Genomic DNA, 20392 nt, shown 5'->3' with positions numbered 1-20392 from the left:
AACTGTCAAGATGTCAAGACTTCTGTTTAAATGAAATATTCTTTGAATGATTTATTCAATATTTGTTTAAAACAGCTGATTCACTTGTTTGAACCAATCTGAGTTTCTTCAAGACAAACGCGAGTATAGTCTAATGAATCATTGAATCATTTAGTCAGGTTTCCATCCTAATATGAAGCAAATCTTTTTAAAGCTTGCAAAAAAAAAAAAAAAAAAAAAGAAAAGAAAAAATGTGAATGTGTTTCCATCAAGTTGTTAGAGCTTAACAATTTTAAATTTTATATTTACATTTTTTTAGGACAACAGTATCTTCAGCAGAAAAAAAATATTAAATGATGCCTTTTTAAATTGTAAAGAAATTAGTTTTTTTTTTTAAACAAATGAAGACAGCATACCTGACATAATTGTCGCTCTAAAATAGTATAAATTTTTCAAAAAATAAAATATACTGTTTTCAAAGGGGAAAAGTTTTAGTTTTTTTACCCAGACATTTAAAAATAATATATTTTAGAGCAGTAAGCACAATACAGTCATACTGTTTATTTTTATCCAAGGTTGTCATACCATCAGAAACTTTTACCTGCCCATGCCTAGTAGTGACTGCAAGTTGTAGAAAAGTGGTGGAGTAGAAGGACCAATAGAGCTCTTAAAATGAACTCCAGGGAAAGTAAAAGCACACATTTTTAAAACTACTTAGTAAATTACAATTCCTGAGAAAAACTACTCAATTACAGTAACTTGAGTATTTGTAATTTGTTACTTTACACAACTGCTTTCTACCTTTAGTTAATGTTCTATGAACTAATAAGAAGGAACAATGAACAGCTTATTTCTCTTAATTAACATTAGCAAAGATGAATACATATTGTAATAAATGTATAATTTTTTGTTTATGTTAGTAAATACATTAACGCATACTATCTTATTATAAAAGTGTTACCTAAAAAACAAAGTATTGAAAGGTATGTCAATATATGGTTGGGTTTGTGCATTTATTTTGTATCATTACAGATTTTTAAAGGCACATTTTTGTAGTACACATAGTCTTGTTTTATCCATCTGGCAAACATGGCAGGATTTGCATGTATTATTTTTATTGCTTCTTGACAAAATCCTGTAAACTCTAATTTGCCATATTTTCTGACTCTAATGTAAGAATAATCAAAGTCACCAGGCTCTGGAGATGCTCGTGGCCTCTGCCTCGGCAAAAATGATTAAGCACCAAGAGCCTGTTCCTGCTGGAAACAAACAGAGCGGGCTTCACCTCACACATACCGCTTCATTTATCAACACAGCTGATTTTTTAACACTGAGATCATTAGAAAGGGTTCAAACTGAATGTTTTGCGCTGTTTCTAAACCCATTACTCACAGCACAGGGAAACTGACTGTGGAAGAAAAGAGCCCACATAATTTAAAGAGTGAAACACAGATCTCCTCAATCTTGATAAATTCAACAGGCTGAATAACTTTAATTCACATTCCTGAATCCGTTTCATGGAGTATTGTACTACAACAGCTGTCATGTCGTATGCTGGTGCATGCACTTCAAGGGGACCTATTATGCAAAAATCACTTTTAAAAGAGGTTTGAACACAAGTGTGGGGCAACAGTCTGTGAATACAACCAGCTTCTAATGGTATAAATTAATCATGTTATAATCACACTTCATTAAAACAGTCTGCAGAACCACTTTGATTCACATTCTCCCTTTGTACGTGTCATCATAGGGGGAAAAGCTCCATTCATTAGTCCCTCATCAGCATAAACAGCCCTGAGTGAGAAGAAGCCATCTGCCATTAGAGTTTTCACACTGTAATGTCAGCAACTAAGAGGCTATTTAAATATAATTTTAGGATCAACATCTACTTCTGAGACACTTCGTTTATCACAGCAATAACTTTAGTCCTGTAGTGAATCTGTCACTATGCTGACGAATATGTTTGTAGCTCCTCCCTCTTTTGAAAAGAGCACAATCTCATTTGAATTTAAATGGACAATCCCCAAAATGACAGCGTTTGGATAAAAGTAAAAGGGGCAGTTTAAAACACTTATTAATAAAAATTATTTATGGGTTTTCTCGAGCTAAAACTTCACCAGAGCTTATCTTACATCTTTCAAAACAGGGCAAAGTAGGCCCCCTTCAATGTAATCTTCTGATGTCATTAACACTTATAGCTAAGTATATGTAAACAGGGATTCTACGGCACACTAAATTACACAAAGTACAGTTTATAGAATGGGCGAGGCAGTGGCGCAGTAGGTAGTGCTGTCGCCTCACAGCAAGAAGGTCGCTGGGACGCTGGTTCGAACCTCGGCTCAGTTGGCGTTTCTGTGTGGAGTTTGCATGTTCTCCCTGCCTTCCTGTGGGTTTCCCCCGAGTGCTCCGATTTCCCCCACAGTCCAAAGACATGTGGTACAGGTGAATTGGGTAGGCTAAATTGTCAGTATGGGTGCGAGATAATGTCAGAGATGAGTTGCGGCTGGAAGGGCATCCGCTGCGTAAAAACTTGCTTGATAAGTTGGCGGTTCATTCCGCTGTGGCGACCCCAGATTAGTAAAGAAACTAAGCCGACAAGAAAATAAATTAATGAATGAATTAATTAATTAATGAATAAATGTTTATAGAATGAATTCAATATCTTGTCTTGGCTCATTTTTGAGTAAAATTTGAGTAAATTTGAGTCATTTATAGTTACTGTATACTATATGGTTACTATACAGTTATTATAATACCTTTTAGTTACTAGTTTAATTGGATTGCAACCCCTGGGGTAATTACATTATGTTAAAGACACAGTAATAGCGTCAGATGCAGCAGATTGATTTTATAACACCAAGTTAAACTTTCTGGCCCATTTACAGCACTGACATACATTAAAAAGAATTAAATGAAGAATAGACTTGGGTCTTGATTTTGAATATGGGACCTTGATCTCTGTTCTGTCAACTTTTAACTGTTGAAAATGTAACATGCAAAAGAGCAAAGATAAATGAATTTTAAACAGAGATTTCTAATTTTCTGGGGAGTTTTTAAGTACATACAGTTTCAGCTAAAAACCTTCTTTTAAGAGTTCACACTTGGACTCCTTTCCGTTGGCAGGGCGAGAAGGGAGTTTAAGCTCAGGTAGATCTCGATGGCTCCCCCCGGCTTATTTGTAGCTAAGTGACAGATATGGATGACTGAGGAGAGGCAAAGATATTGAGATGAGAAAACTCTGGTTATTTATAGTGATTTAGGAATCATCTGATTGGATAATCGATCATGAGCTGATGCTGGAACAGCTGAAAACAATCATAAGCATGTGATCCTCTCGAAATTTGTTTATGCATAAACTTCACTTAGTGCTTCTCTGAAGAAGAAAAAAAATCACCTACATTTTGGATGACCTCAGGCTGTGTAAATGAGAAGATTTTAATTATTATTAGGTGAATAAGCACCCTTTAAGCAACCCTTTAAGCGAAAATAAAGAAGGCTCTGCACATGAGATACTGAATAGCAATGCCATCAGAGAGTTTTGTGTGCTGATAATATTATGGTTTTCATACATTCAGTTGGAAAGGGAAGACATTTTTGCAAACTATCTTGAGGTTATGGTTTACATCCATTCTGACAGCTTCTCTGTGGAGATGCTCTGTATAGGAGGGTTTGAGAGAAGGCAATCTGCCTTTTGTTTAGACCCGTTTATGATTTGACTGAAGTATTTCTGCCGATGTAACCATAACTGTGACCTCATCTCAAGAAGCTCATAATAACATGACAGTAAGAGTCATGGGGTTGAAGTTACCTGTCAGCGTAATCCAAATCAACTCATCATTTGCTGAATTACTGTTGCCAAGCTAGCCCTTTAATACACTGTGTTTATTTGTTTACATGCTGCTTGATTTTTCTATTGTATGACAAGCCCACGGAATGTGTTGCTGCCAGGTACTTGCTTGTTAAATACTTGTTAAGGGATATATCTAGTACGGCTAGCAGCAGATAACCGTTCGGAAGTGCATGCTTGCCATCTGTTTATCTGGGCAGGTTTACATATGAAAACCAAAGCTCTGTTTTAACTCGCACTGCACAAGAGCATCTGCTAAATCCCATAAAGCAAATTAAAATTCAAGTCTTTCTTTACTCAGTTATGCTCGTACAAACACATAAAAGGACAGTTTTAAAGTTTCTTAACACTCATGGTGATAAAATAAGAGTGAACTCAGCCAGTCAAGCTCATAAAGTAGAGCTGTGAACCTACTCTAGTCTCACGGTTCGGTTCAATTACAATTATCATGTCATTGATTTGGTTCAATTCGATATCGAATGACGTCAGTACATAATAACCGGTTATGATTATTACTGAACCGATACCGAACTGTCCACGTCTGCATCGCTGTGCACTGAAGAAACAATTTATTTTGACACCCCTCTTATAAAGGGATGTAGAAACACCTAATAACTTGTCAATACTTGTGCCAAATTCCTTAAGTTTGAACTTTTTGCACAAATTGTTGTGTGTTTTTCATTGGGGAAAGTGGAGATTACAAGTTTAGAACAATATTAGGGTGGAATGGTGTAAATATGGAATTTGTTTAAAGGCATCACAAAACAGACATAATAACCATTTTTTCTTCTCTGATCTGTATTGTGAATGTATATCTGAGTGAAGCTGGTCCTCGAATGAGGAAATTGTGTAGGACAGAACTTTATTGGGTTGTTGAATCATTGCTGTTTGTGTTGGGATAACTAGCCAATTCCATGTGTGTTCAATAAAAAAGGTCGGGAGAGAGTTTTCTTCATTATCAAAAATATTAGTAATTTATTAGATACAAAGGAATAATTCAAGGACAGAGCTCTGGGTTACATTACCCAAATGCAATACAAGAATTACATTCTAGGGGAAATATCTTACATTTCCCTGACTCCAGCCTGTATAGACAACAGGTGGATTTTTGTTGTAACGTCACTAATCAGTCATTCTGCAGTCCTTTGGCTGTTGCACCCAAACATATTTCCTCTTTCTGTAAACCTTCTCTGCATATCAGAACTGAACAGTTAAGTGCATCTTGAATATATTTCACAACTTCTACAAGCATCATGCTCCTTGTGACATGTCTATGTAATGTAATGTGTATTTATATGGCGCAATTATTGTGTACACCCAAAGCGCTTTACAATCATGAGGGGGGGTCTCTCCACACAACCAGTGTGCAGCATCCACTTGGATGATGCGACGGCAGCCACAGGACAACGGCACCAGTGTGCTCACCACACACCAGCTATTGGAGGAGTGGAGAGATAGAGCCAATTCAGTGGATGGGGATGATTGGGAGGCCATGATCGTAAGGGCCGATTGAGGAATTTTGGCCATGTCTAGACTTCTTATTAGACAGAAGTCTGGAGCAAGGCTCCCCCCGCACTATATGTATTCTTTTTCTGCAATTTCCCTCTTGTCAGCAGTTACTACTAAGAAGTATGAAACAAAATTAGAAAGAAGGAAGTATAGTTGGTTAATATATGGTATTATATAAAAGAAAAAGATTGATTAATCTGTTTTGTCGAAACATTTAAAAAAAAATAAAAAATAAAGAGACAAATTTAAAAAAAAATGAATTCCCTTTTTCCCCACATTTGCTATTGGTTGACCGCATAAACATATTATCGTTATCATTATTTGAAACTATGGAAAATATTGCATCATTTTTTACATATATGTGCCCTCATAACCTCCCCCTCTCTCTCTGATAATACAAAAGGGAGTGAAATTTGTTTTGATTAAAGGTTATGAGGGCACGTATATGTAAAAATGATGCAATATGCAATATGCCATATTTCTTTTTTATTTAATTGTAATTCAAAATGTTTCATGTGATTGTAGGGCTTTCCCTTTAAAGGAGTAGCTCACCCAAAAGTGAAAATTATCTCATAATGTACTCAACCTTGGTGTATTTGTCTTTTTGAGGATGAACACAGTCAGAGTAGTTTTAAATTCTATCTTGGCTATTTCCTGTTGTTCAATGGTGTTGGGTAGTGGCCCTTTTTCAATCTTCCAGGTCCATAAATTCCTTGTAAAACTAAGTTGTACGCTGCCAGGGGTTTAACACATGTCTTTTGAAATGGATCAATCAGTGTTTTTTTTTTTAACAAAAATATTTCTAATGGTGGCACAGTGGTTCAATGGTTAGCACTGTCGCCTCACAGCAAAAAGGTTGCTGGTTCAAGTCCCGACTGGGCCAGTTGGCATTTCTCCCCATGTTTCCTTCGGGTGTTCCCTCACAATGCAGAGACATGCAGTATAGGTGAATTGAATAAACTAAATTGGCCATAGTTTAGAAGTGTGTGTGAGAATGAGTGTGTATGGGTGACTATAGAGACTAAGCCGAAGGCAAATTAATGAAGGAAATATTTCTAATTTAAAAGTTAAAAACTTAAATCAATGACTTTTAGCAACTGCCAAATACAAATTTGCAAAATTTGCCTGACTGACCTCGACATATGATGCATTCATAAAAGAGTAAGAGTATAAACTATGTATACAGGTATGACAGGTACAGGTCTGTGCTAAACAAACTGGTTGTTAAGTGGTTCCCATGTATTCCCAAAGCTTCAGATATGGATGCCTCTTTTGCCATGCATCAAAGGTTTACCCAGAAATCAGCCAGGAATTGTCAAGAACACACATTTGGCAGCCACAAAACGTCAGCGATTTAAGTTCAAAATTAAAAAAAAAATTGAAATATTTTTGTAAAAAAAACACACATTAATCCACTTCATGAGACATACTTGAACCCCCTGGTTGGGTATGGTTAGTTTTGGTTAGTTTTCTTACAGATTTATGTGCTTTTGGAGGCTTTAAAAAATGAGCCACTATCCAACACCATTATACAGTATGGAAGAGTCAAAGAATACTTGAAGTACAACACTGCGACTGTTCATCTGATAAAAGAAATTAGGGCTGCCCAATAAATCAAAACATTATTGTTAGTTTGATCATACACTGTTAACCCTTACTGTAGATTATGAAGTAAATAACTGTAAAATAGCCAGTGTTAAGCTGTAATGAAAAGAAACAGTATTTTACTGTAAAAGGAGCAGGATTTGTATGAAATTCTGTAGTGCAAAGAATAAATTACAGTAATTTACTCTATGTACCATTACAGATATTTACTGTGATAATAAATGGTAAATTACTGTTCAACCATTACTGCCCTATCTACTCTGATGCTTTATGTTGCTATTTTATATTTATTTTATCTCTGTGTTTTCTTTGGTTCCTTTTATGTTTTTAACATTGAGTATCAAGAGTCAACCAATGCCACAGAGCTTATTAAAGGGTAAGTGTAAGATATGGACGAAATGCATTTAAAGGCAAAAATATTCACACGGAGCAAAGAAATTGTCACAATAATTTTTATAACTTTGTTTACTTTTTCTATAATTAATCTAATTTAATTGCCTAGTTTGACCTATAGTTAAGATTTTAAATTGCACTTTCAACTGAATATTAGTATTTTGCTAAATAACTAGTAAAAATGTGTTATTTAAAAAAAAAAAAAAAAAAAACTTTTCTAAACACAAAGGTGTTAGAAAGAGTTTTCAGAAAATGCTGGCCCTTTAAGAGAGCCAGGTGTTTGATTTGTTTACTGCTGAGTGTGCTCTATTCTCTGTCTATCAATTCAGATGTTGAGTCTGATATGTTTTAGGCTTTAAATAAGAATCTAAAATGAGTAAGTAAAATGTGTTCAAATGTTTTTGAGGGTTTATAAAATAAGGCTGTGTTTTAAGTTATATTGTTGTTATCTTGAACTGTGTACTTGAAAGCTACATTGTTGTTATCTTGAACTGTGTACTTGAAAGCTACATTGTTAGCCTTCCATAGTCTACCTTCCTGCAGATTTCAGTTGCTATCCATATCAAACACACCTAAACCAATTAATTAGGACTTGAACACCACGTTATAATTACAGGCAGGTGTGTTTGATATGGGTAGCAACTGAAATCTGCAGGAACGTAGCTCTCCAGGAACAGGATTAAGCACCCCTGCTGTATACCATGGGGGTCAAACTTCAAGTTACTGGAGAACTGCAGGGCAGCAGAGTTTAGTTCCCACCCTGTTTCAACATTACCTGTAGATTTCTAACAAGCCTTAATTAATTTTATCAGGTGTGTTTAATTAGAGTTACAGCTTAAAGTCCCGGTCACACTGCACTTTTCTCTCTATAAACTTCCATTCATACGCATGTGAATGCTGCAGACCTGGAATGCAAACTCCTCATGCGAAAAATTTTACAGTTTGCAGCATTGAAGAGTTCAAGCTTGGAGAACTCTGAAATGCGAAATCACATCATGGGATTGCTTGAGACTAATCAAAGATCAAACCATGACCTCTCTGAACAAAAATTACGGACCAGTTGCTTGCTTTTTCAATCTCTAAATATTTAGTTTAATCCCACTCCTTTTCGCAGAGCCATATGACAGAATTTTGCATGCTTAAACGTTAGTTTGACTGCAGCCTTGCTGTGCAGACCTGGGGCTCTCAGTAATATGCAAGATGATATTTATATCTGCTGATTTCTTAATTTTGTTATACATTTTCTGTTTTATATTTGTTTGCTGCCAAAACAATAAAATAAATTTGTCAGAATTTACAACTTAATTAATTTAAAGAATTAATAACAGGTAAGAATACTAATTAATTTTAGTAACACCTTGACATACTATTGTGTATGCAGTTTAATGCTGTGAGTTGTAACACTACAGTACAGTAATTAACTGTACACAGTTTCCAGTTAGTTACCACTACTGCTCTATTACAGTAATTAACTGGCAACACTGTTGCCAGCTACTCACTGCAATGGTTCGGTTACAGTAAACAACTGGCAACACTGTTGCCAGTCACTCACTGTAATGGTTCAGTTTCAGTAATTAACTGGCAACACTGTTGCCAGTTACTTACTGTAACCAAACTTTTACAGTGAGTAGCTGGCAACAGTGTTGCCAGTGTTCTACTGTAAAAAAGCCTGGTAAGGTCTAACAGTGTAGTATATGGATCATCCATATTGTAGAGAAGTGCAATACATTAAATGAATTTTATGTGCCAAGCATTTGTGCGCTGCATGTATAGGTTGTTAATCCAAATCTGACCAATCAGATGGGGCCTTATACTATCTTCATCCCCACCTCTTTTCAGTAGGTGCTGTTAGGTGAACCTAGAGCTGAAAATAAATACTAATGCCCGGCAGAGGACAAGAGAAGAAAATGACAGCAGATTAAAATTTTATCACTCGATTGAATGAGCGTTATCAGTGGTTATCAGCTGATAGATTTGTATTGGCCAGTAGGGGCCTTCTGCGCCTACTGGTAGGCCCAGAAGGCTGTTATCATCCATCCACATGGTTAATCAGCTTTAGATCACATACGGCTTGTAACGAGTAAGAAGGTGTATGACCCCTTTAAGAGCATGCACCCTTTTTTTATATGTTGTTGCTATAGTTACATTAAACATGAGCCCTGCATGTGCAGTGCATCCGGGAAGTATTCATAGCATCTCACCTTTTCCACATTTCTTTATGTTACACCGCCACTTCCCATCCAACCTGATAGAGCTTGAGAGGTACTGCAAAGAGGAATGGGCAAAAATTCCCAAAGACAGGTGTACCAAGTGAGTGGCATCATATTCAAAAAGACTTCAGGCTGTATTTGCTGCCAAAGGTGCATCAACAAAGTGTTGAGCAAAGGCTGTGAATACTTATGTACATGTGTTTTTTTTTATTTTTTATAAATTTTCAACAATTTAAAAAAATCTGTTTTCACATTGTCATTATGTAGAATTTTAAAAAAAGTAAATGAATTTAATCCATTTTGGAATAAGGCTGTAACATAATAAAATGTGGAAAAAGTGAAGCGCTATCAATGCTTTCTGGATGTACTGTATGTGAGGGTAATTTACTGTTGCTCCGTTTATTTCAGTAACGTTACAGGCTGCGGCCGGAAGTTATCGAGAATTATTTATATTATTCATTTAATTTCTCATTAATTGTATTTTATTAACGTCTACCCCTTCCCCAACCCTAAACCCAACCGTCACAGTAGTGTAAAAACAGACCCGGATCTGACATCATCTCTATTAGTATAGCTGATTACTCATGTGGATGGATTATAACAGCCTTCTGAGCCTACTAGTAGGCGCTGCTGGCCCATATCTATCAGCTGATAACCCCTGATATCATTGTATTGTGAATCTGAAATTCATGGTATTTTCAAGTCTAAATGTTTTTATTTTATTTTAAATAAAAATATCTATTGTCTGTTTATTTTAGTATGATCATTAATTAAAGGAATGATTTTTTTTTAATTATTGATGAAATCGCATTCTTTTAAAGTTAGTTATATCATAAGAAATATCATTATTGGGTCCCTCAACAACAATATCGCATATTGCATATGCAGCCTTGTATACACAAAGAATGCCATGCGAGTGAATACAGTTAGGTGTTTTTCATATTACAAGGTAATTTTCATATTTGGGCAAACTTTTTCCCTAAGTACACACTATTAAACCTCTGTCTTTGGTCAGATTTTCATATACTTCTTTGCTTCCAATTAAAGTTGGTCATGTTGTGTTTGCCAGCTATCTGGATGGTTTGGTGCATATAATGCTTTAACAAAGACTCAACATGAGGACTTTTCAATGAAGTCATTAATTCTTGTTCTTACAAACACCTGAATATCTAGCGCTGAGGCTTTGTCTGTTGGTGATTTTTTTGTGGCCCAGTACGGCATCAGAGCCATAATTGTAGTGATCACAGCCCCATATATTTCTGCCAAAGCGAATGAAAGCCAGATGGGTTGTGTGGCAGAAAATTGAGTCATTTCTATGTGGATTCCAACAAGCAGTGTTCAAAAATCCACCATGTTTCTCATCCTTCTTTCACCCACCAAAAAAAAAAAAAAAATCCATGATGCATGAAACATTTTGGCTGCCTTTGCTTTACCCGCCAGGATGCTGTATAGAAATGTTGCAGAAAGCAGGAGGCCTATTAGACTAACATTGTCAGATCGGTGGACAGCATCGGCTCCGTGATTATAGCTGTTGTCGCAGGGAGTTCCTCAAATCCTCATTGACTCTCAGCAGCAGTGAAGAGAGCGTATGTACCGGTCTGTCACAGGAGTGCTGCTTACCCACGTCCCGTCAGCTCCACTCTCCTGAGACTGACACTTCAGTGAATACAGAGAGAGTTTTTAGTTCAGCGCTGCCTGTATACTCCCAGAATCCTTCTGCAACCTTTTGAGACTGTGCAGGGCTTTCTTAGTTGTCTAGGAAGATTTTTAACTAGTATTGGCCTAGAATTCTCCTCTGCCACAAGGGAGACCTGGGTCTGGGGCGGCATGGAGGCTCAGTGGTTAGCACTGTTGCCTCACAGCAAGAAAGCCTCTGGTTCGAGTCCCAGCTGGCGCAGGTGGCTTTACTGTGTATAATTTGCATGTTCTCCATGTGTTCGCGTGGGTTTTCTCTAGGTCATCCAGTTTCCCCTGACAATCTAAAGGTATTTTGATGGTTTTCAGTAAGGCGACCTGTGTGGAGACCTGGTGGCCAAAAAATAAATAATGGGCCGCAATGGCAACTACACTGGGATCTCCATAGAAACGCAGCACAAACCAGTCCATTTTGTTTCAAGCTATGAAGATTTGGATCACATATCAACAGAACCGAGATATGAATTCAAACTGTAAAATGTTGACACTTGTGATTCATATACTGCACCCGCAACCATTTTCAAGTCATTTAAAACCGTCATGTCCTTTTCAGAGCTCCAATTCTTACATCTAACTTTATCTTTTGGATTTTCCTCAGCGATTTAATCATTAGTGTTGGCGTTATAGCATGTAAATGTCTGTTTTTATATTTGGTGTCGGTTTCTTTTACTTTGATTAATATTTGCTAGAGGGCGAAGCAGTGGTGCAGTAGGTCGTGCTGTCGTCTCACAGCAAGAAGGTCGCTGGTTAGAGCCTTGGCTCAGTTGGCGTTTCTGTGTGGAGATTGCATGTTCTCCCTGCGTTCGCGTGGGTTTCCTCCAGGTGCTCTGGTTTCCCCCACAGTCCAAAGACATGTGGTACAGGTGAATTGGGTAGGCTAAATTGTCCGTAGTGTGTGTGTGAATGTTGCCCAGAGATGGGTTGCGGCTGGAAGGGCATCCATTGCGTAAAAACTTGCTAGATAAGTTAATTCCGTTCACCCCGGATTAATAAAGGGACTAAGCCGACAAGAAAATGAATGAATGAATATTTGCTAGATTAGCGCGGTGGTGGAGTGGGTATCGCTGCTGTCGCCTCACAGCAAGAAGGTCACTGGTTCGAGCCTTGGCTGGGTCAGTTGGCATTTCTGTGTGGAGTTTGCATGTTCTCCCTGTGTTCTCGTGGGTTTCCCCCACAAGTCCCATGACATTGGTAAATTGAGTAAACAAAATTGGGTGTAGTGTATGAAAGCATGTGTGAATGAGAAAGTTTGTATGGGTGTTACCCAGTACTGTGTTGCAGTTGGAAGGTCATTCACTGCGTAAAACATATGCTGGAATAGATGTCGGTTTATTCCGCTGTGGTGACCCCTGATAAATAAGCGATTGAGCTGAAGAAAAATGAATGAATCAATTTGTGTTGGGACAACATGAATGCAGCATTTTTACAGTGTACGTTGCAGGGTTCTAACGGTCTTGGAAAACCTGAAAACGTCTTGGAATTTTGACATGGCTTTTTCCAGGTCTGGAAAAGTTTTGGGGGGGAGGGGCACTTCTGATTATTTTGGAAGGGCACAGTCTATCCAAGACTAAAAAGTGCAGGTTGAGCCCTATGTGTGCACTTGCCTGAAACCTAAGCCTTTGTGCAACTGTTTAAAAACAGCAAACACACACACACACACACACACACACACACACACACACACACACACACACACACACACACACACACACACACACACATATATATATATATATATATATATATATATATATATATATATATATATATATATATATATATATATAGTGTATATAGTGTATATAGAAATACACAAATGCCTTTTGTTTATATGTTGTTTTAAGGTAAATTGTAGAATCACATCAGTAATTCACATTAAAGTAGTTTATCAAAGATTGTGTTGTTAATGTCCTGCTACACATTTGAACTTACACATAATATTCAGTGTGTTGTTACATGTGTGTAGTTACACCAGTCTAACACAAGTAAAGGCTACATACCAGTGTTTGTACATGCACTGTAGAGACATACTACTTACATATCTAGTTACTGTGTAAGTTTAAAGGTATAAGCGACAATTTAAAGTGGGACCAAAAAGAAGCAAGAATACTTTATTTTACTGTGTGAAAATAACTATTGAGGATAATGAAGGGCCAGAAGTAACTGTACACCTGAAGATAATAATAATAATTTGAAAGTAAATATTTAATTTTCCTCTTATGGAGAAAACAACTAATAATTTTCTATATACAAAATCACATTTTTGAAATGTAAAACATGACCTATATTTGTTATGATATTCCGCTTACACCTGCACACCCTTTGCAGAGTCAAAGAAAGTTATTGTATTTTTTTTGTCCTTATATGTGATTTGTATTCATAGTGTAGCAGATAGATGGAATGAAGATGGGCGAGTTGAAAAAATAGATTGAAACTCACTTCAGCCGCATGAGCTCCAGAACTCAATATATATCATAGTTTGGCCACTGACGTTCTACATTTCATTTAAAGACTATGAAAACTAGTTTTTCTCACACTGATGAATCATGCACAATACAGTCAGAGGTATTTATTAAGAAAACAAATGTGCCCAGTCTTATTTAATGTTGTCTTTATAGCCTTAGGGAACCAATAACTGCCACCATTAGATTTTAATGGAGTTTGATTGAATGGTGCAGTGCTTTTTTTTTGTATAGTCAAGAGTTCAGTCATAAATGAGGCAGTCAGTCATGGAGCAGGTCCTCAGGGGCTTATGATGAGGTTACTGCCTCCTAAGAGGTCCTGTCATGTTTTATTGATTTATTTATTTTAGATATGCCTCTATGCTTTGTTAACTTTTAGTCTAGTAAAGTTTAGAAGGACACTGAAACATACAGTTTATATGTTAGCAATATAATTTTTGGGGTGGCACAGTGGCTCTGTGGTTAGCACTGTCGCCTCACAGCTGGGCCAGTTGGCATTTCTGTGAGGAGTTTGCATGTTCTGCTGTATTCGCGTGGGTTTCCTCTGAGTCCTCCGGTTTCCCCCACAGTCCAAAGACATGATGTGCAAGTGAATTGGGTAATCAAATTTGGCCATAGTGTATAGACTATGTGTGTGTGTGTGTGTGTGTGTCTGTGTCTGTGAGAGCGAATGAGAATGTATGGTTGTTTCCCAGCACTGGGTTGCGGCTGGAAGGCCATCCATTGCATAAAACATATGCTAGAATAAGGCGTTTATTCTACTGAGACGACTAAAATAAATAAATGAATAAATGATGAATTTAATGTTGGAAACCGTGGTGTTTATATATATGTGAAAAATCATAATTATTTTTTCCTGGATGAATATAAAGTACAATCAAATAGCATTTTTCATTGAAATCATTTAAATACTAATTACTAAACATATGTACTGTAACACACGCTACTAAATAAAAATATTCATTTCTTTTTTATTCATTTTCTTGTCGGCTTAGTCCCTTTATTAATCCGGGGTCGCCACAGCGGAATGAACTGCCAACTCATCCAGCACATTTTTACACAGCGGATGCCCTTACAGCCGCAACCCATCTCTTGTAAACATCCACACACTTATTCACACACACACACACACACACACACACACACACACACACACACACACACACACACACACACACACACACACACGCACGCACACACACACACACTCATACACTACGGACAATTTAGCCTACCCAATTCACCTGTACCACATGTCTTTGGACTGTGGGGGAAACCGGACGCGAACATGCAAACTCCACACAGAAATGCCAACTGGCCCAGCTGGGACTTGAACCAGTATGTTTTACTATGAAATAGTTTTATAATTTTTAGATGGAAATACAAGACATTTTAAATGACCTAAATTACTCAAGTTAAGTTTGACCTAAAGTTGACATTTGACATATTTTTTGAGGATTCATTTATAAGTTTAAATACTTATACATAGAATAAAATCAACACTGAAATCAAATTCAATATTGAAACTACTTTATTAAACTTTATAAAAAAAACTTTTATTTATTAAAAGTTTTTCTCAGTCGCTTTGGTGCATTTCTCCCAACACTATTTACATTTGCACAACAGTTAATGCATTTCTCAAAACAATTAGTGCAAATTGCAAAACCTAGTTGATAACCTGCAAAAGTGTGTCACTTGCTCAAAATGGAAGCAAGTATTCATGTCATTCAAAGTGTCAGTATCATTAAGATGAAAAGTCCTGACACCATTGTTTATGAACAAGATAGTCAAATAGCTTTGTCTTTGTTTTCATTATGACAGTTTACTCTGGACATTTTTTCAACGCAAAAAAGTCAGATTTGTTTTGAGAAATGCATTAACTGTTGTGCAAATGTAAATAGTGTTGTGAGAAATGCACCAAAGCGACTGAGAAAAACTGTAAGTTAATACTATTAATATTAATATAAGTTGATATTATTAAGTAGGGCTGCACGATATTGACAAAATCTGAAACTGCAGTATTTTATTTTCCTGCAATAAATATTTTACAACAAATAAAAATATAATTGTTTTAAAATTCAGATAAAAAAGGTCAAATTAAGAGTATTTCCAACAACAAGCAAAATTATTTGCCAGTGGGGTAATTTAAATAATTAGATTTTTACTTTGAAATGTAGATAATTAGACTAAAAACAAAGACAACAATTTTAAGTAAGAATTTTAAGAATAAATCTTATAAATTATTTATAAAAACAGATATTAAGTACACTTAAGTCAACTTTGCACATCTTTACGATGTGACTATTGCAGATGCACACATTGCGATATCGATGATGAAACTATATATTGCGTAGCCCTAATATTAAATTTTTATATTGGCAAAAGTATGATATGAAATTTATATAAATATGTATCTTAATATTATGCATATATGAAACCATATCTAATCATATTGTATAAACACATTTATGGTTGTGAATTTTAGTACATTGGCCTACGGATTACAAAAAATAATAAAGCTGATAAACTATTAAAGGCCACCTATGATAAAAATCATCCTTTGGAAGCTGTTTGGGCAGAACTGTGTGTAGTTATATTGTGTCCACAGTCATATTAGAGTGATATAAACACAATAAGTCTCTCTTTTTTAACATTTCCTGACAATAAAAATAGGATCCAAATCCCTCCAATCTTGTGGCCGAGGCCAACGTGATGTTGGTGTGCAGTTTCCCCACCCACCAAATCGATTGACAGCTATGCATTGTCTGTGGTAACATGTATGATCATGACAACAAGTCACGACATGCGCAAAGCACCTTAGATTAAATTATCTATTCAGCTCGCTGTGATCCTTAATTTTCATCAAATGTGATCAAGAATGAGTTTTACAAGTGTGGGAAACCAGTTTATTATGTTAACCAATCATATTGTACCTGTTTGGTGCAACCCCACCCCGTGGGGGTCAAAGGGGTTAACCCGGAAAGTCAATGACAGAGTTCAGAGGAAGTGCGTTGTTCATGCTTGTCTGTTTAATAAAAAGTAACCTGTGAAACAAATGAAGAGTTTACTCTCATGACAACAAGTTTAAAACATTTTTTAAACAGTGCGTGTTTGTAATAAAGACGGTAAAATCACTACGTAATTCATCACTACAGCCACATGTCAATACAATTATAAAAGAAGACGCTTCAATCCCGGTTTGTGGACATAGAATCAGGTTTATTTTGTACATTAACATAGCGGATATCCAAACCTTGCAAAGCTGTGATAACCCAAGCAACAGTTTACAAAAGCCGTCCAAAAAAAAAGAAAAGCCCTGATTTTTTTTTCTACCGCGTTTTCGGATTTCACCGCATTCTCACCCTGTTACGAAACTCGTTCACTTAATTTTTAGGATTCTGTTTTTGAGTGGACAAACGGGTTACAGCGGGGAAGCCCTACACAAGGAGGTAAGCGGTCGGCCGGCCTGCCGGTAGGCAAGCGCGAAAGGGAACAGCGTCACAACGCCCCGCGTTCGATTGAAAAAAATAAATGCAGCCGTACGTACTTCCCGGGACGTATTCCGCTGTCTCCAGAAACGTCCGCGGGACTACGTTTTCAGAATGAGCTTGGGTTGTGCAGAAAAGCTCGAATTAACTCCGCAATAAATACATCAAATAATCATTGGGAAAGTTCTTACTGTAGTATTTCTCACAAACGTTATGTGAGATCTGCTTCCTTCAGGTCTGTCACTGTGCTGTTTATCTGATGCAGCTGGAGATTGAGGCACACTCTGACAGGCATGTGGGAACGGTGGGCGGGAAGAACTAGCATTAAAGGCACAGGCAACAAAAACAGCTACAAAATTACAATATTCTGAAAGGTATAAAAAATCTGATGGGTGTTTTGAGCTGAAACTTTACAGACACATTCTGGAGACATAAAAGACTTATATTAAATCTTGAAAAAGGGGTAAAATAGATGCCCTTTAGAATATTATATGCAGTGTTTACAGTATTCATTATGAAATTGCATATTTAACTTTTTTTTTCACCAGTAAGAGGCTGTAATCAGTTTAAGTGTTATTAATGGGTGTAATTTGGCATTGAGGATTTCTTGAGACTTCGTAATTGTATTTCAGCTGCAAACATTGTGTGTTTGGAGACAATATGAAGAAGCTGAAGTGAGAGTCATTAACAGAGACTGAAATAGAGGGGGAAATGGCTGAGAAAACACTCAAGAGGTATAAATAGCATCCAGAAGAGGAAAAAGTGATGACGTAGTTTGCCCCCGGTGTTGAGAAGTTTACACACACGCACAGTTATGCTTTAGTTATGAGAGAGAGAGAAGCGTTCACCTCAGTATTATCATCGCTGACCTATAATGTATGAGGCTGTCATCTGTCAGTGGGATATGGTGGGTGTGATGGATGACTTTGCACTGGTTGAGAATTATCCTTGCACTGAGTTGCTCTCTTTCACAGTGCAGTTCTCATAGGTCAGATCTATCTGTTACTTACAATCTGCTTTGGGTCAGATTATTAGTCTGTGGGAGTCACAGATTCCTACTGTTTAATTCAATCTGACAGCAATTTTAAAGAGTGTAACTGTTAGGGATGCGTGAGATTGGAATGAAATCACATTGTGACATTTTGTTTTTCTGCGACATAAACTGACCCGCCACTTTATTAGGTACACCTTACTAGTACCGGGTTGGACCCCCTTTTGCCTTCAGAACTGCCTTAATTGTTCATGGCATAGATTTAACAAGGTGCTGTAAATATTACTCAGATATTTTGGTCCATATTGACATGATAGCATCACGCAGTTGCTGCAGATTTGTCGCAGTTGCTGCAGATCTCCCATTCCACCACATCCCTAAGGTGTTCTATTGGATTGAGTTCTGGTGACTGTGAAGGCCACTTGAGTGCAGTGAACTCGCTGTCATTTTCAAGAATCCAGTCTGATATGATTTGTGCTTTATGACATGGCGCGTTATCCTGCTGGAAATAGCCATCAGATGATGGGTACACTGTGGTCATAAATGGACGGACATGGTCAGCAACAATACTCAGGTATGTGGTGACATTGAAACAATGCTCAGTTGCTACCAATGGGCCCAAAGTATGCCAAGAAAATACCCCCCACACCATTACACCAGCACCACCAGCCTGAACCGTTGATACAAGGGAGGATGGATCCATGCTTTCATGTTGTTCACGCCAAATTCTGACCCTACCATCCGAATGTCGCAGCAGAAATTGAGACTCATCAGACCTGTCAACGTTTCTCCAATCTTCTATTGTCCAATAGGTATTGTCCAAATTTTCTCAGGGTTGGACATGTCGTGCGTTAAGAGATCCTCATCTGCATACCTCGGTTGTAACGAGTGGTTATGTGAGTAATTGTTGCCTTTTTATCAGCTCTAACCAGTCTGGCCAATCTCCTCTGACCTCTGGCATCAACAAGTCATTTGCTCCTAAAGACCTGCCACTTCCGCACTCAGAGAAGCCCGTCTGGCACCAACAACCATGCCACTTTCAAAGTCACTTAAATCACCTTTCTTCTTCATTCTGATGCTGGGTTTGAACTGCAGCAGATCGTCTTGACCATGTCTACATGCCTAAATGCATTAAGTTGCTGCCATGAGATTTTCTGATTAGAAATTTGTGTTAACGAGCAGTTAGACAGGTGTATCTAATAAAGTGGCCGGTGAGTGTTTATATTGCAGTATGATTTCACCAGATGACTTGAATAGATCTGTTTGAAAGCATGCAGTAGATAAATGAAGTATAGAGTAAAGATACAAATGGATTAAACATGGCTTAATGGTATTCTGGAGAGTCTACCAGTGTTCAAATTGAATAATTAAATGTAAAATGACATTGCAATCACTCTTATGTGATGCATTGTGTGCATGTTTTACTAAAAAGTTTTTAATCTAGTTTTAAAATGAGAGAGTGTGTCTGAGTTTTGGACATTATCAGGAAGACTATTCCAGAGTTTAGGAGCCATAAATGAGAAGGCTCGACCTCCTTTAGACTGCTTTTCTAGGTATTACCAGAAGCCCTGAGATTAGAGATCTTAAAGAGCGAGTTGTATTATAGGCATTTATCAATATGGATTAGCAGTCTGATGTGACTAGTTAATAGAATGAAATATTTCTTTGCCAAATCAATAAATGTTTACAAATAAGTACTTTACTTTGAATGCATAAAAAATCAATTACTTTATTACTCAAGTAAAAAGACTTAAAAGTTTAACTGGAGCAATATTATATAAGTGTATCTGTACTTTTGCTCAAATGCTTGACTTGTTTTTTTTTTTTTCCTGACGCTGCTGATGTATTTGAATGTCGTTTCTCTTTTGGCATATATCGAACACGCATGAAAACAACTTTAAAAATTTAACATCCAATCGTCATCCTTCAGCTCATATTTCTCATTTCCTTCTGTCCACAGGTGCTGTAGGATTTCAGTTACTATAGCTCAGATGATTTGCTCCATATTATAACTGATTGGGATGATGGGATTTCTGATTAGATATTTTTCCACTCATCAGCTCAATAAATTACAGTAGGGTCTCTATAGGCTTCCCATATGTCTCACAATTAACACACAGGCAAAAATACATTCCAAGTGAAAAATTATGGGGCATTATACAACCCTTAACATATTTTATCTTAACCAGAAATGCAAATATCCACCATGCATA

At 36.9% G+C, this 20392-nt stretch overlaps 1 protein-coding gene across 4 annotated transcripts in view; it reads left to right on the top strand.

The window, feature by feature from the left end:
- cpne4a (copine IVa) overlaps nucleotides 1-20392 on the top strand; it is a 118668-nt gene that overhangs the window by 6959 nt on the left and 91317 nt on the right. The window lies entirely within an intron of this gene.

Source organism: Danio rerio, chromosome 16, assembly GCF_052040795.2.
Source record: "Danio rerio strain M-AB ecotype USA chromosome 16, GRCz13ab, whole genome shotgun sequence".
NCBI lineage: Eukaryota > Metazoa > Chordata > Actinopteri > Cypriniformes > Danionidae > Danio > Danio rerio.
Note: the sequence above shows the minus strand (reverse complement) of the source record. Positions and strands in the feature narration are given on the sequence as shown.